The sequence below is a fragment of the Macaca thibetana genome, chromosome 2 (assembly GCF_024542745.1).
Source record: "Macaca thibetana thibetana isolate TM-01 chromosome 2, ASM2454274v1, whole genome shotgun sequence".
NCBI lineage: Eukaryota > Metazoa > Chordata > Mammalia > Primates > Cercopithecidae > Macaca > Macaca thibetana.
In genome coordinates, this window is record NC_065579.1 from 184712655 (window position 1) to 184730349 (window position 17695).

The following is a 17695-nucleotide window of genomic DNA, read 5'->3' on the forward strand; positions in this document are numbered from 1 at the left end:
TCTTCAATAAAAACTTGTAAGCTTGGAATTATTAATTCAGTTTTTTATGTGAAGAAAATGAGTTTCAAATGGGCTGTATTATTTGTTCAGAGTCACAGGGATACATTCTTGAATTTTAATCCAGGTCATCTGACACAAGTCCAGTGTTCCTCCTATTATATCTCATTCTTACATAGCAGCGTGCTTTTGTTTTGTTTTGTTTTAAACCTACTTCCATAATTCCTAGTACAAGGAGGCTTGAGATTTGAGAAGCTACATAACTCTGTGTGTGTATGTTTGATATCTCCACATGAGGTTTAAATTCCTGTTAGAACACTTGCAAAAAATCACTACATAGAGAACTACTCTACTCTTAATTTATTTTAGAAGGCCAAAATGTAATAAAAAGGACCAGATTGACCTTCTCACTGAAACAAACAAAATACATGAAATGCCAGCTTTCAAAATACTTGTTATAAAGAAATAAAGGACAGTGAGCCTTGAAAGATCAAAGACAAATGGGATGAGGTATAAAACTTTCCAGTTTACTATATTGAGAGAATTTTCAAGTTCCACTAGAGGAATAGGAAATCCAGGAGAGGCCAGGCTGACTCATGAGGTGGCTACAGTTCTTAGAACAGAGTGTCAGAGAGAAAAGATAATTGAATTTTTTAATAAAAATGATAATCATACAGTGTAAGGTTTATAACTATGTAAAGGTAAAAAGAATGGCAATAATAGCACAAATAGGAGAGAAGGAGAAGTATGAAACCGTGGGTTCTTTTTCTTTATATTAAGTGGCATAATATCAATTAAAAGTACACTGTGATAAATTAAAGATGTAAACTATAAATCTTAAAGCAACTACTAAAATACTTTAAAAGGGATTCAATGATAAACCTGAGCGATTTAAAAGAGTTATAAAATATCAAATCCCAAAGAACGTAGAAAAGAAGAAAATGGGAACAGAGAATAAATTAAGTTGACAGATCAAAGTAAGAAGATGATAAACTTAACCAACTAGATAATCATGTTAGATAGGAATGATTAAAAAGCAAAGATTGTCCTAATTAAAAGACAATGATTAGCACATTGATACAAAACAGGACCTAACTATATGCTGCCGACAAGAAACATATTTCAACTATAAAGACACAAATAGGATAAAATAAGACACAGCACACTACCACTAATAGAAGAAAGCTGGAAATAGTCACAACTAAGAATAACCTGAGGACATATGACTACTAAATATAATGTTAGCATCTTGGTTGGCATTCTGGAACAGGAAAATGGCACTAGTTAAAACTAAAGATCTGAATAAAGCATGGGCTTTAGTTAAAAATAACCTAGCATGATTGGTTTATTGATTGTAAGAGATGTGACATATTAATGGTAGATGTAAATAATAGAAGAAATTAGATGTGGAATACATGAGGATTCTCCTTTCAATCTTTGAATTTTTGTCTGTAAATCTAAAACTATTTTAATAAGTAAAATTTTGTTTTATTTTTTATTTTTTTTATATACTTTAAGTTCTGGGATATACGTGTAGAACATGCAGGTTTGTTACCTAGGTATACAGGTGCCATTGTGGTTGGTCATACCCATCAGCCCGTCATCCACATTATGTATTTCTCCTAATGCTATCCCTCCTCTAGCTCCCCACCACCTGGCAGGCCCTGATGTGTGATGTTCCCCTCCCAAAGAAACATGAATTAACTATATCAATATCAGGCAAAATAGGTTTCAGAACAATAAACACTATCATGAATGAAGAATATAATCTCTTAATAATACAGGTATCAGTTCATCAGGAGGACATAAAAATACCAAACATTTACACATGTAATATTGAGCATGTGTATTGAGTGTAAGCTCAAATACATAAAGCAAAATCTAATGGAACTCTAAGGAGGAATAGGCAAATCCATAATCGGAGTCTGAAAATTTAAAACTCGTTTGTCAATAATTGACAGAACAAATTAAGATAATATCAGTAAATATATGGTAGACTTGAGCAACCTTATCGACTAACTTAATCAAAATTTTGGGAACATGCCATCCAACAGCAATAGATTACATATTCTTCCCAAGTACCTGTAAGATATTTATGAAGATAGAACATGTGCTAAGCCAGACAACAAATTTTACTGAATTTAAAAAGATTCAAGTCATATAAAGTATATTCTTTAAACAATGGCAGAAAGTTTTTTGGTAATATCCAACTATTGAAAACGACATAGCAAAGATATAAATAACTAAATGAAAATGAAAAACAATGGGTAAAATGCCAGTACTTAGGAACGGATTTATAGCACCGGGTACCTTTATTAAAACGTAAGAAAGTTCTCATATCAATGACATCATTCATATTAAGAAACTAGAAAAAGAAGAAAAAATTACACACAAAAATAGAATAATAAAGATCAGAGTGGATATTAATAAAATAGAAAACAGGACAACAAAGATATTAATGAAATAAAAACCTGCCTCTTTGGGAAGCTCATAAAATCCATGAAACTTTAGTCAATTTATTTTGGGGACGGTAAATCACAAAGGCAAGACATTCCTAGTTGGATTACAGGTAGAGCTCCTTGTGGATGATCTTCACAGTGTTTGATGATTTCCTTGTAACCTGGAAGTATATGTACACCTGGCATTCACAAGGTCTATCCCTAAATAATTAACAATATTTTCAATTTATCTCTGATTTAGCCAACCAATAAATGATTAGTTTAATTTTATTGTTGGGCTACAATGTACAAATGCATCCCTACTTATTTTCTGTTTATTCAAAATAGATCAACAAAATTCTGTTTTATCCATGTATTCAATTTTTCTTCTCTATGGACATAACTTTTTCATTATAGACCCCATATCATTCTATAATAATGTATTGCATTAAAAAAAAAGTAGTAAAATCGACGATAATAAAATCAGTAAAAATGAATTAAAAAGAAGATAATAAAATCAGTTTCCTATATAATGAATGAGACTCACTACTATTGATAAGTTATTATTATTTTCTTTTTTTTTTTCACTGAGGATTGTTGTAACTGAAGCACCAGAAAAAAATTCAGATATCAAGCAATTAGATACATATTTTGGAAAAGGAGTCCTTTTCCTTGCCAATGGAAATTTGCATGAGTCTCCCTGTATACACTCAAATATTTTCAGTTATCACTTTATTGATTGTTTAACATATACTTAAGCCTTTTGTCTATATAAATATATTTTCCTGTTCAAATTGCCTTGAGTTATGTTTATTAACCAATTTTTACAAGTGAAGAAAGAGATACATAATTCATGTATCTTGCCCTAGCCTATGCACAAATGATGACTCTGGGAATCCAAACTAGCCACTCCTAACTCAAACTTTTGTGATGCAGCCTTTCTTCTTTATCTCTGATTAGATTTGAAACAGAAATGTGTTTTGTCATTTATTAACTAACCATATATTGAAGGCTTTCTATTGACAAGATGGTCTGCTTCAAGTGCAAGAAATAAATCAGGATGTGTGAGGATCTACCCAAAGCCCCGTGTTACCCTCAAGTAGCTTACAGCTTGTAGGCAATATAGATATACATTAATGTAAATTTAACCTAGCAAATGTGTAGGGGTCTGATCAAAAGAAATATTTATTGCTCTTTCCTCAAGTTTTCTTTTCTTTTTTTTTTTTCTGGGAAAATTCGGCTATAAATAATGTGGTCCTGTTTCTTGGTAGTAGCTGGGCTATACTATTACATGTTGTTTCTTTCATTTCTCATGTTAAATCCCTAAGCGTGGTGTTACCTGTAACCTCTCTTCTCTTTCTCCAAGAGTTCCCGATGCTTGGGATCCAGAGGCTATCAGTCCTGTGTCTTTCTATCACTCTGTAAACCCAAATTCCTCAGATTTGTATTTCTTGACACTTTCTCCCTTCCTATTTTGGACTTGAGAGTCAGTAAATGAGTATGTTCATTGCTCCTACAACAGGCAGAAAATTCACAAGCTTCTTGATTTCTTGGTGGAAAAGAACAGAGAAATAGAATGGGATCCAACAACAGTTAATATATGTGGTCTATGAACCTGTTTCTTTGGAACTACACTGCCCAGACTTGTTTATATAATAATAATGACAATGAATTGCCATATGTAGTTTAAAAATATCAATATTTGCTATATCACAATTTGACTACAATATTAAGTCTCTGATGTTTATTTAATGGAATTACCTCTATGCTATAAATAAATGGCAGAAATTGTCATTTAGCGTACATCAACTTTGTGGGATGAACTGCTTGCATTTCTACAAACATGATTTAATTAACTGGTTTCAAATATAACATAAAAAGGAAAATGAATCACCATCAGAAAAGGAGAAAATAATTTTCGAAATATTTTCTGATTATTTTCAAAGTATTATTAATCATTAACGTATTATTAACGTATAATTGGGCAAGGTGGATGAGCAAACTAAAGGGAAGGGAAACAGAGAAGGGGACGGATAATATCCTGATGTATACTGCCTACCACCTAACAGAAAGTAAAACCTGAATGAATGAACATAATAGTGAAGTGAGAAGAGATTTCTGGGATGAAATAGCCAAGACTTCTACAAAAATACAAAGGAAACAAAAATAAATACTGTCTTTGACATTAGAGGGTTATTTCCCCAAACCCATAAGCATTCCCTCAGAGACCTGTGAGGATCATTTGCTAGCTAGCACGCCCCAGAAAAGCAGCTGGCACCACCCTGGACTCTCATTTCCACGGAGAGGGCAGACTCCCATCAGTAAGTGTGGTTCAGTGCAGCATTCATTTTCAGCTACTGAGTATCAGCACCAAGAACACACAAAAAGAGCATCCTATGTCCTTTTCAACTCTTTCACTGATCTTCTGAGCGACCTTCCATAAATCTCTTACATTCTCTGCCACAATTCCCTCACCTGTCAAATGTGAATGAATTCAATAAACTCACTGAATTTGTAAATTAGTTACAGGGTTTTAAATTTTCTGCAGAAGATTGGTTATCTTAAACACCCATTGTGTCTTAAATAATAATTAAGGAGCTTTAAAAATCCATTTTGCTTACTTTTGTTAATCTTTAATTACTTTTCATTTTCAAAATATTCATTTAAAGAAAATAATTGCTTTCAGGGAGAATCACATGCTTTCAATCATTAAAGCAAACAAATCCTAAACAATGCTGTCTCAGTAAACAAAGATGCAAACATAAAAGAGTGACCTAAATCATCTCACTTAAATGCAAATGACATCAATAAGCATATAACCATAAGTAGCTGATAGCACTGAGTGTGAAAACATAAATATAGTTAGCTAAGATCTATGAAGCTTTCATACATGGATATGTAATTATTATGGGGAAAAAGCCTAATTCCTCAAAAAGAGGCCATTTATTCAGTTATATAATGGATTTGCCTAAACTCAAGGGCAAATAATAAAAATATTTCCCTGTGGCTTATCTAAAGCTAAACTGAGAATGCAAACAATCACAGAAATCTGTTCTAAAATAGCTGCTTTATTCCTAGTGTTTCACTTTTGAGGAAAAGTGGATTTACATTGGCTTTTTCTAAACAATTGCATTCATTTTTACTTTGCTGAAGAAGTAAGAAAAGTAGATCACTGAATAATTTTATGAGTTAACGCAGGAAATCAGATGATGTATCATGTAATTTCATGGCGATAATCATTTTTGTAGGTAAGTTATGTTGTACCACATTTTGTTTTATGGAATAGCATGAATTCTCACTGGAAACTGGCCATACTCAAGCTATCCTGATTATCACAGTTTAGTATATTAAGAAGCCATTCCAAAAACTTTTCCACCATGAAAAACAGTACAATCCACCACTTAATCTGCAATGATTTGGAATTAAGCTCCGTTACTACTTAAAAACATGCATGTCCAAAAATACCTAGTTCAAATCTGCCCAGGTTTACTTTTTTAAAAATTAACCTATTCCTTTAAATAAATTTCTTAAGACAACCAGACAAATTTGTATTACTTTTTCCTCTCTGATATAAGCTAGAGATAACTGATAAGTGTCTAATAGAAGATGAATCTATGTAAACATCCAAATAGCTTCCTACAGCTATGACTCAAGTAGGAAACTGGCAAAATTTTTTCTTTCTAAAAATATAATTGCAAGAATGCATTGACGCAATGCAAATAAAGTTTCTGTATCACAGTACATAGCACAGAGTAATTGCTTAAAACATTATTTTCCTTCTTGGTAGTTATAAAAACTAAGAATTAGCCTTGTGCACGTGGACTAAAGTATTGGTATATTTAGATATATATGCAGAAATCAAAATATTTTGATCAGTAAGTGAGAAAATGTTTTATTTACATTTGTGTTACTTGTATACAGATATAATAAATATTTTGTACATGACAATTTTCAATAAACAATATATAATAATCTGTATGCTACTTTTTTAAAAGGAGACTTTTTTGAAAATCCTTGTGAATTACATACATAAATAATTCACAGATGATATTGTTCACTTTGAGTTCTAAACGAAAGAGTCGAAGTTTACATCTGTAACAATGTCTTTTAATCAATCATAAACAATAATAAGCGTATTATGCATATGAAATTAAAATGAATTAACATACTGATATTTTATAAAAGTATCCAGGGACAATAGTACTGTTGGTAGATTTTAGTGCATCTGATTGAGAAAATTAACATTAATTGTTAATACAAATGCACATTCTGTTTTGCACATATTTCACACTTTTTACTCAGTGAAGTGGAACCTTTTCTCATTATGCAATCTCCTTCCAAATTCGATGGGTATGAAGAAAAAAAAAAAACCCTACAGGATTGCTTTCTCTATCTTGTATTCATATATTTAAAATAGTGCCAGGAACTTTGCCAAAGTATTCACTATTTCTTCCAAATAGAAAATCAATGTAGCTGTGGATTTACTTTAACTCTATAAGTAACTCAATGTCATTTCGGTGTTTATACTGCATTGCAGTCATTAGTTTACAGTCCAAGCTCTTCTTAAAACTTCACTTGCTAAAACATGTAAAAAGTTGATGTCATGTTTTTTAATATTATAATGAGTCAGGTAAAAATGACAAAAATGCTTCATTAAACTAGTAAAATATAAGTCATACAATATTGCATTTTTACAATGAATATGTTGGATAAGTATTATTCCAATATAAACAAAAGAAATTAAGCCACAGATCTAGTTAGTGGAAGAACCAGGTTATATGATAAAAATATTGATTTATGATTACTATAATGATATAATTGAGTAAGTAATTGGCTGAGAAATAAAATCCAGTATGAGTTTAGAAAAGAAATAGATTAAAAAAAAAGTATGACTTCGAGGGAAATATATCGCTAAAGTACATATTTATTTTGTATTCTTTACTTTGTAAAGGATTATCAAATATCTATTATTGCTGTAGTTGTCTAAGAAAGGCAAAAACAGGGTGCTTGTGCTGCTTCCTCCCTACTGCCATCATTTCCAAACAAACGAGAATGTGGACTTGAAATGAATTGGAGATGAAAGTAATGACAAAGGTCTGCCATGCCTAAACTAGATTACTTGTGTAATGCTTTATTATACATATATTTATAATTATTGACATTGTACTGTATTCCATGATTAAAGGGAATTAATCAAACATATATGGCTAGTCCTGAAGTACTCTGAAAAATATAGTATAGCTTTCTTTTATCAGGAATATGGTAGGCAGAATTCTAAAATGGCCCTGGTAGTAGGCTGGAAAAATGTTCCATGAAGACATCCAATCTTAATTCCTGAAACCTGTAAATGCTATTTTATAAGAAAAAAAGTCTTCGCAGAGGTGACTAAATTGAAGATCTTGAGATGAAGAGATTATCCCAGATTATTTGGGTAGGCCTTAAACACCACTACAATGTCCTCAATGAGAGTGTGGAAGCAGGAGACTATGAAAAAAGGAGGGCCTGGCGCGGTGGCTCACTCCTGTAATCCCAGCACTTTGGGAGGCCAAGAGGAGCTGATCATGAGGTCATGAAATCGAGACCATCCTGGCTAAAACGGTGAAACCTTGTCTCTGCTAAAAAAAAAAAAAAAAAAAAAAAAAAAAAAAGGAAGAAAAAACTAGCCAGGGGTGGTGGGGGGCGCCTGTAGTCCCAGCTACTCGGGAGGCTGAGGCAGGAGAATGGCGGGAACCCGGGAGGCGGAGCTTGCAGTGAGCCCAGATCACGCCACTGCCCTCTAGAGACTCCCTCTCAAAAAAAAAAAAAAAGCAAAAAGGAGGAGGCAATATGACCATGGAGGCACAGACTGAAGTGATACAGCCGTAAGCCAGGGAATGCCAGCAGCCACCAGAAGTTGGAAGGGGCAAGGAACAGATTCCTCCCTTAAAACTCCAAAGGAAGCGTGGCCCCACCAACACTAATTTTTCCCAGGTGAAACCAATGTCAGACTTCTCGCTCCCAGAACTGTGAAAGAAAACATTTTTGCTCATATAAACAATCAAATGTGGTTACCTGGAAGTGGAGAGCTGACGTAACAAATACAAATGTAGAAGTAACTTTGGGATTTGATTTAAAAAAAAAAAAAAAAAAGCCGAGATTGTTTTAAACGAAATTTTGGTAAGAATAAGAATGTTAAAGATGCTTTTGTTGAAGTTTGAGAAAGAAATGAAGAACATGTTATTGGAAACCAAAGTTGATTCTTGGTTTCAGAAAAACAGCTGAGGCTGGAACTGGTGGCCCACGCCTGTAATCCGTGCACTTTGGCAGACCGAGGTGGGAGCATCCCTAGAAGCCAAGAGTTTCTGAGACCAGCCTGGCCAACATGGCGAAAACCTGTCTCTACTAAAAATGCAGAACTTAGCCAGGCATGGTGGTGCGCACCTGTAGTCTCCAGGCAGGAGAATTGCTTGAACCTGGGAGGCAGAGATAGCAGTCAGCTGATATTGTGCCGCTGCACCCCAGCCTGGGCAACAGAGAGAGACTCTGTCACACACACAAAAAAGAAAATATAGCTGAATTGTGTCCTATCGTCATGCATTTGTCTTTCTAAATAATTGAGAAGTCATTAAAAAGGCCTACCAAATAGGAACAAAAATGAACACTATATTTGCCACCTACTTACAGCCATTCCCTCCTCCTACAAAAATAAATAACTTAAATCAGTGCTTGAGCCAGAGGTTAAATAATAAGAAATGATATTTGTCTCCATAATTTGATTCTGCCCACTATTTGAAAATGGGGTGTAAGTACTAGTTAAGCTGCTTTCTAAATAATTAATCTTTTGTTATTCTGGTTGTCTTTAGATATTTTGAATTAAATTAATGGGGACAATGTTTGGAAAGCATCTTCAATACTGTCTGCATAACTGTGCAGCTTGAAGAACAAAATAAAATCTAACAAAATTGAATTTTACAGTTAAGGATAGTCGTGGTTGTCACCTTGTTAAAATCATGACAATGATATAATTCTAATGATACTGACAGCCCAAGATTCCTGAAATAATACAACTGAATCACTTAGATTTGAGTACAGAGGGTGTGTTTTCAACTGAGATTAAATATATAAGTCGATATATATTCTCATTTACAATGACACTTGGCTTAGAAATTGCCAAGGGCTATAAATCCTAGAACAAATTCAAAATAATTTCTTAGTATTTTAATAATCTGAGATCTAAAACAACAAAATAAATTCATTTGAAATAGATCCAGAACTTTGATTATTAAAGCTAAACCACAAGTAATGGTAGCATCAATAATTTTTAAAGTAAGCTTTTCTTGAAGTATTTTATGTATAAAAGGGAGTACAATTGAAATTTAATGTGATTTAAAAAAAGCAACGATCTAACCATCACATGATAATAATTTTATTTTTCTTGAGCTGAGAGACTAAGTAATTACAGATCCATTATTGTGATTCTATAGAATTATAAGATTATTCTTTTAAGCTTAAAATAACCAGAGTGATGTAGTTGTCTATATACTATATACTAATATATTTTTAGAAAATTGTGCACAAATAAAAATGACAAAGTCTTCAAAGGAACAGTAGAAAACAGATATACTGTGATATCAGTTGGAAAAATTAAGGAAGTAAAAAGGATTTGAGTAAAATATAAACTGAAAATGGTATTAAGCAAATAGCTTAAATATTTATTAATGTACCTTTGCATTTATTCAGTTGCCAATGTCTAAGCATTGGAAGAGGTAGTCCAAAGGTACAATTTTGTAAGTATGATTTTAAAAGTAAATGATTTTTGTCCATTTTGAAGTTATTTGTCCCAGTTGAACTACCTTTCTCATATCTCTTTTTATAAATAAAAGACCTATAATTGTATTGTGACGTTGAAAACATGTTTCATGTTGTCTCTTTTGTATCTTAAAAAGTTGGCACAGATTCTGGGGAACAAAGTCTACACTAAATATATACTGTTTATTTAAAAGACTATGATATGTAACTAATGGTTGTATTACTAAAATCTCTGGTAATTGAAAAGAGTATGATATTGAAAAATTATTTTTAGATATGATTTTCCATCTATTTTTTTCTATCTATCTACCTACCTGCCTGCCAACTTATTTATGTTTCCTTACTTTAAGAAGAAGCTTGAGACAGATAGTTTTTGATAAATAACTTGTGAAAGTCAATTATGTTGTGTGGAATCTGGCATGGAGCCAATGCTGAGTTTTTATCAATAAAATAATTTAACAATGAATCTATCACTAACAACAACGAAATACTCGTAACAGCCTAAAAATATGCCAAACACTATTCTGAGTAAAAGGAGCTCACAAAAGAAAATGGAACACAGGATCTGCATTCAGAGAACTTTCAACTTCATGGGCGAAATTTGACCATGAATTGATTATTCACATCACAGCCTCAAACATTTGAGGACTGTGGCATGGAAGCTGAAATGATCATGAATATTATTATTATTATTATTATTATTGAGACGGAGTCTGGCTCTGTCGCCCAGGCTGGAGTGAGTGGCGCGATCTCAGCTCACTGCAAGCTCCGCCCCCCGGGTTCCCGCCATTCTCCTGCCTCAGCCTCCCGAGGAGCTGGGACCACAGGCGCTGCCACCACGCCCGGCTAGTTTTTTGTATTTTTAGTAGAGACGGGGTTTCACCATATTAACCAGGATGGTCTCGATCTCCTGACCTCGTGATCTGCCCGCCTCGGTCTCCCAAAGTGTTGGGATTACAGGCTTGAGCCACCGCGCCCGGTCGATCATGAATATTATTAACATTTTCTTCTAAATGCACATTCACTGCCCATTTAAAACTTTAAAATGCTTAATCACTTGTTATTAGAGTTGCATTTGATTTCCTTTCCTTAATGAGGATAAGTTTGTGTAGTTTAAAAATTAAAGCTGCCACTATTGTCTAATTACACAAACACAAAGGCTAAATTGCTTTATTTAATTTCAGAATAAGAAAATATGCACTGTTGTTGCCTCACAAATCAGTAGTAATAAGAACATATTTAAATACATTTAACTTTAAGGAGGGGATGGCATGTTCAGCCTGTTTCTAAGAAACACTTAGGGTCAGGTGCAGTGGCTCATGCCTGTAATCCCAGTACTTTGGGAGGCTGAGGCGGGCAGATCACAAGGTCAGGAGTTTGAGACCAGCCTGGCCAATATGGTGAAACCCTGTCTCTAATAAAGATACAAAAAAAAAAAAAAAAATTAACCGGGCATGATGAAACGCTCCTGTAGTCCCAGATACTCGGGACGCTGAGGCAGGAGAATCGCTTGAACCCGGGGCCAGAGGTTGTTGTGAGCCAAGATCACATCACTGCACTCCAGACTGGGCAACAGAGTGAGACTCCATCTTAAAAAAAAAAAAAAAAAAGAAAAAAGAAAGAAACAAACAAACAAAAGAAAAGAGAAACCCTTAGGTAGAAAAGAAAATCTAATGATGATATCTTTGTTAACATCAAAAAAACATGGTGTTATCTTTAATCTAATGGTGATGATATCTTTGTTAACTAATCTAAAAGGTGATGTTATATTTGTTAACTGATCTTATTATCTTTCTCAAATTATAGCCTAGATGGGGTTACCATTATTGTTTAGAGTATTATTCTGAGTAGACTAAGGTTACAACTTTGATTTCTAGGTCAACCACTTAACAGATGCCTATCTGTTGATTACAAAAGGATTGAGTTAACAAGAAATTAGATGAGAGGGTACAAAACAGCCTAATTACCAAGAAAATATCTAAAGACTTTTCGTGCTATTATTATAGCACCATTAGTTTTGCTTCTATATCCTAAAGGACAGTATATATTTGAAAAGTCTCCATAGAAAAGAAAGACATGCTTCTCTTTCAGCGAATGTGATTAATAGAATAGGGTAATAAAGACATACTTTATCACATTGAATTAATCGTGTCTATGCTGGATGAAACCCCCTAAAACTTTGGTGGAAAGGTAAAATCATTGCTTACCAAACTAGGAAAGGATAAAATGTTGAAGAAAGAAAAGTTAATTTCAAGCTTCAAAGAAGATATTATAGGTAATGGAGGTTAAAATAAAATTGAGATTATAAAAGCAATTAAGAATGTCCCTTTAAGGAGCAATGCATGACAGATTGTGATAGCCTCAAATTGTTCATATTTGCATAGAAAAGGTCACAAGATATCATTGAATTGTTAACACTGAAAAAGAGACTTTCTCAGAAAAGGGGAATCAGATCCATATCCCATTATAGGACATCAAGGTCTTCTTAGAATTACAGTGCATGAAATCTCTATTATGATATTATATATATTTTACATACTTCCTAGGACAAACACATTTTTGCTTATATTTCAAAGATATTTTCTGCCCAGTAAAACCTTGATCAGAATTCTCTAATCCTCAGCATGATCACTCTTACATTTATCCTAAATCCCTGTGAGTCTTCATATAAACCATGAAACAATGTGATCAGTTACAATTATGTCAATTTTTATTGTTTTGCAGCATATTACAAAATGTGCATAGAGAATTAAATAAACAGTAGTGTCTGTCTCTGGGTATTTTCCTCATTACAACTCTGTGTAATGTGGCAGGTTTAAAATACAATGACAAACATAGAAAAGGACATCATTCTGATAATTCATATTGTTGTGTTTTCACTAATCCTCCAAGAACATTAAAAGAAAAAATTTGCTAATTGAAAAAAATGACTCTAGATGCCCTGACACATGAAAGAATTCTGTCATTGTATGAAGTAAGTGATTCAAAGAGTTTGCCCTTTGCCTTTCTTATAGAAGTTAACGATGCTTGACCCAGTCTACAGACATTTGTTTGGGCAAAGACATATAAAACTGCTAATACTAATAGCTTTATTCCAATAACAATAGCATTCTTCTGGTAATGGTTTATATCATAAGAGTAAATCAAATTGTATGTTGAATATCAAGAAAGAGCATCTGCTTGGAGTACATTAAACAACAACAGATGTTGCTAAATCAAATAACTATCAATCTTAGACTCATAATGTCATTGTTGTGTATTTACATTCAAAGTATAGCCTCAAATGGACAAGGAACATATATCATGCAGTCTAGAATGCTTAAATTAAGTAAAGCATCAATTAGCTGGAATCCAACTAATAGTTCATGCCAAAAAAGTTTTTTCTAGTCTTTATTTAAAGGAAAATGACGAAAGCCAATAAAATAAGCTGGTTTATAATATGACTAAGAATATTTTGCTGTTGAGGTTTTTATTTCCTTTGGTTTACATTTTTATTTGTTTGGGTAAAAGCACATATACATATATTTTTCATTTTCATGATGTTTGATTAGATCGTTTACTACAAAGGATCCCAGAGATGTGGCACAATGTATAATCATCAAAATAAAAGTCAATTATTATTTACTATCAAACCACTATAAATGAATGACGATGGGTCTTGATTAATTAACAATACTTTGTCCTTTTTTTGAGATAATGAGTCTTTACCTTCTCTTTCAGCACTGCAGGGCTCAAGAGCACAGAAATCTAAAGCCATGTAGGTTCCTTAACTACCAATTTGAGGACTGTTCCAAAAGGAACTAATTTTGGTTTTGCATCTCTAAAAATGCCTGCCTATACCGGATAAAATAAGCTTCTTGAATTCTCCTGGCCTCCAACTTAAGTATCAAATAAGCAGGCTAAATTTAAAAGAATTATAAGCAATCTTCTATTTTGGAAGGAGAACAAATATTTTTTAGAATATATTAATTTAAATATTACACATATTTCTAGAAAGCATTGGAACGTGTGTTTCCTCATAACTCTGATTAAACTTGGCCTCTTCTCTAAGTTATCAATGCAAAACTATCATGTTAAAATGGAATTTGATTTAGTTTATAAAAAGCAATATTATGCATTTTACAGATAATCCATATTTTCCCTAGGGAAATGATTAATTCATTTTGCTCAGAGAAGTTTATTCCTTATATGTTTATAACTAATATTCAGAATGATCAATAATATTTATTAATAGTCCTCAATTTTTTCTGTTGTATGTATGATATTCATAAACTGTTTATTCTTTAAAATCAATATGTATATGAAGTAACTTTTTGTAATATTTGAAAATCACTTCTTTTTTATATTTTATTTTTAAATGCAATACATGCTGCAAAAACATAAATTTGCACATTGCTAACAAAATAGTTTTGCGTTTAAAATTTATTCTAATTTGCATTTCTTACTTTAAGAATAAATCCTTTAATGACATTAGCAGTTAATACGTATTTTAAAAATTCCATATAATACAGAGATTGAGTTTACTGAATTGACGTCATAACAAAACAAACACAAAAATGAATATTGGTCATTGTGGCATTACTCACAATAACAAGACATGAAATCAACAGTCTGTTGGATAAGGAAAATGTGGTGCACATACACCATGGAATACTATTTAGCCACAAAAAAGAACAAAATCATGTCCTTTGCAGCAACATTGTTGCAGCTGGAGGCCATTATCCTAAGGGAATTAATGCAGGAACAGAAAACTAAATAAAGCTTGTTCTCACTTATAAGTGGGAGCTTGGGAGCTAAACATTGGGTACAAATGGACATAAAGATGGAAACAAGAGACAATGGGTGACTACTAGAGTGGGGAGAGAGGAAGAGGAGAAAGGGCTAAAAAACCACCTATTAGCCTCTCTGCTCACTACCAGGGTGATGGGCATCAATATACTCCAAACTTCAGCGTCATGCAATGCATCCATCTAACAAACCTGTACATGTACCCTGGGAATGTGATGAGAGTTGAAAAAATTTTAAAAAGAACATTGGTTTTAAACACTTTTTTCAAAACCACATATATATTTATATATCGAGCATTGTTATAAGATATAATTTCACCACTTTTTCTTGTTTTACCTTGATGCAGTCTGATTATACTGGAATGATTAATGTGCTTACCTAAAACAGAAAGAAATAAAACATGCTGTTAGTTTCAAAGGGATAGTATTTCAAAGTTTTCAGTGGACAAAGTGAGAGATGGTGGATAACAGTCACAATTCTCATTCCAACCTCTATTTTCCTTTGCACCTCAGAGATCTTTATGATGTGACACAATCAAATGGAATGTTATTTCCAAAAATGCATAGTCAAAAGAACCTTTATAGATGCTTTGGTGGCAAACACGTTTTTATTGTGTTGAAGACATCTATTTTTGTCAGTTCTTTCCTGCCACCAGCATACAATGTATCACATAAAAAAAAAAAAAAAAAAAAAAAAAAAATCAACCAAAGGTTTGGTGGAATTGTATTACTTTCCAAAAGAGCTTAGAAACATCCTTAGTACAAATATATTATTCCTGGTGTTACTACAGTATCATTCATACTATCCACACTTACTTTCCTGAAAAATTTTTAAAACCAGGTCTGTTTAGAATCAGGTTCAGTAACAATGCAGTGGAAATAATAAAGTATCTAAAGAATTATGCTGTTTGTAAATTGCAAGCACAAGTATAGGTCTGTGGTAAGACTGGAAATGTCACATTTGACTCTTCTATCCTAGAAAACTGGGAGGTAAAGTTAAATAAATTGTTCTCTTTTACAGAGCATTTATGATCCTTACAAGTGGATATTTTCCTGTGTTCCTACCCATCTCCAATTGGAGAAAGTAGCCAAAATCTGTAGGGCGTATTAGTCCCCTCCTAGTGGTGAGGTGTGCTTTTAAACAGGGGTAGTTTACGTCAACTGAAGTGTGAGAGTAGGCACTCAAAAGGTCTAATGTGTGAAATATTAGTTGAGTACCTTACTGGGATTATAAATGTTTTAAAATTACATTTAAAATTCCAATATAATTACATCTATGCACTTATTAACTGCTTACTGTTGTATAACCCTTGGAAATCTGTGTTTTGTGTTGGATATTGGAAACTAGAGCTTATGAGCCCTCATTACATTATTTATTTTTAATGTCTACTATTTTTTGATTGCCTTGTGACCAGGAATTATATGTATCCTTCTAATACAATACTTAGCACAGTATTATATATGAAGTAGAAACTCAATTGTTTTTATACAATAAATAAATAAATAAATAAATAAATAGATGGATGAAGGACTAATTGAACTAATCACATAGGAAAGCAAAAAAAATAGTAGTTAAGAGAGTATGCAATCAAATCCAGGAGAGTTGAATATTGAATACATAGGGTATACTGGTTTATTTTATTGACTGGTTATTTAGCTTTAACTTGGTAAAGCTCAAACAAAACAAAACAAAATTTTATTAAATTAAAAAAAAAAACCTGAAAAAAGCAAAAGTGTTTTGTGGTTCAATAAACTGCAATGCCACATCAATAGGACATTAGAGAGCAATTTTTGGAATGTAAAACAAGGATTCTAGGTTGCTATTTACCAATAAAAATGTAATTCATTTTACATAATGTCTGTTTTGAGAGGAAGAATTTCTAATTGGAATATGCTGCTTTTCCAATTAACATGGTTTAGGCAGATTTGCACATTTTACGTCAGTTGCAGTTTTCTTGTGTTGTATTTCTCCTACACGTAAAATGGTGGATGTACAGGTAGCTTCCTTTGTTTCTTTTGTATTTATCTCAAAGGGACTTCTGAAGAATTCTAAAGCAGAGAAAAAAAAAAGATTCTTTGATACACATAGCTCCTTATAAAGCAGATTCATGAGCACCCTATAATTATTTTCTACCACAATTGTGACCAATTACTATTCCATTTTTTTCTTCCTTCATGGAGTGAGTTTTGCTTATAAGTATTTATTTTCTTTCTTTGTTCCATTATACATATTTGAGATAATCTGGGCAGTGAGCCCAGATTGCTTTATTTTTTTGTTTATTACTTGTAGACTGTCCTAGATTCTTGTGAGAGGGCATATTCTAAATTATTACCATGATTATAGGAATATTGGCACTCTCTGAGATTTTAATATAAGAAGATTCTTCCATTATTTTATAATAAGCTAAATACTACATATGTTTTTTGGAGTGCTACATTAAATGGATTAAGTGTTTTAATTTTAATATTTCCTGATTGTCTAAACTGTGTTCAGGAAGCAGTACGATTTTAACTGTGCCAGGCTGTTTCCTAAAACCAGAAACCTATTTATATACTTGTTTTAATTCATTTTTGATATAACTATTTATTACTGTCACACATCTCACAATGCTTTTCTGTAAAATATGATGTTGCTAACAAACCATCACTTTTAATGTCATGCAGACCATCACTGCCCTCATGGAT

The 17695-nt window shown here is 32.7% G+C and overlaps 1 protein-coding gene across 3 annotated transcripts in view; it reads right to left on the reverse strand.

The window, feature by feature from the left end:
* Positions 1-17695, reverse strand: part of CADM2 (cell adhesion molecule 2) — a 1083199-nt gene that overhangs the window by 529226 nt on the left and 536278 nt on the right. The window lies entirely within an intron of this gene.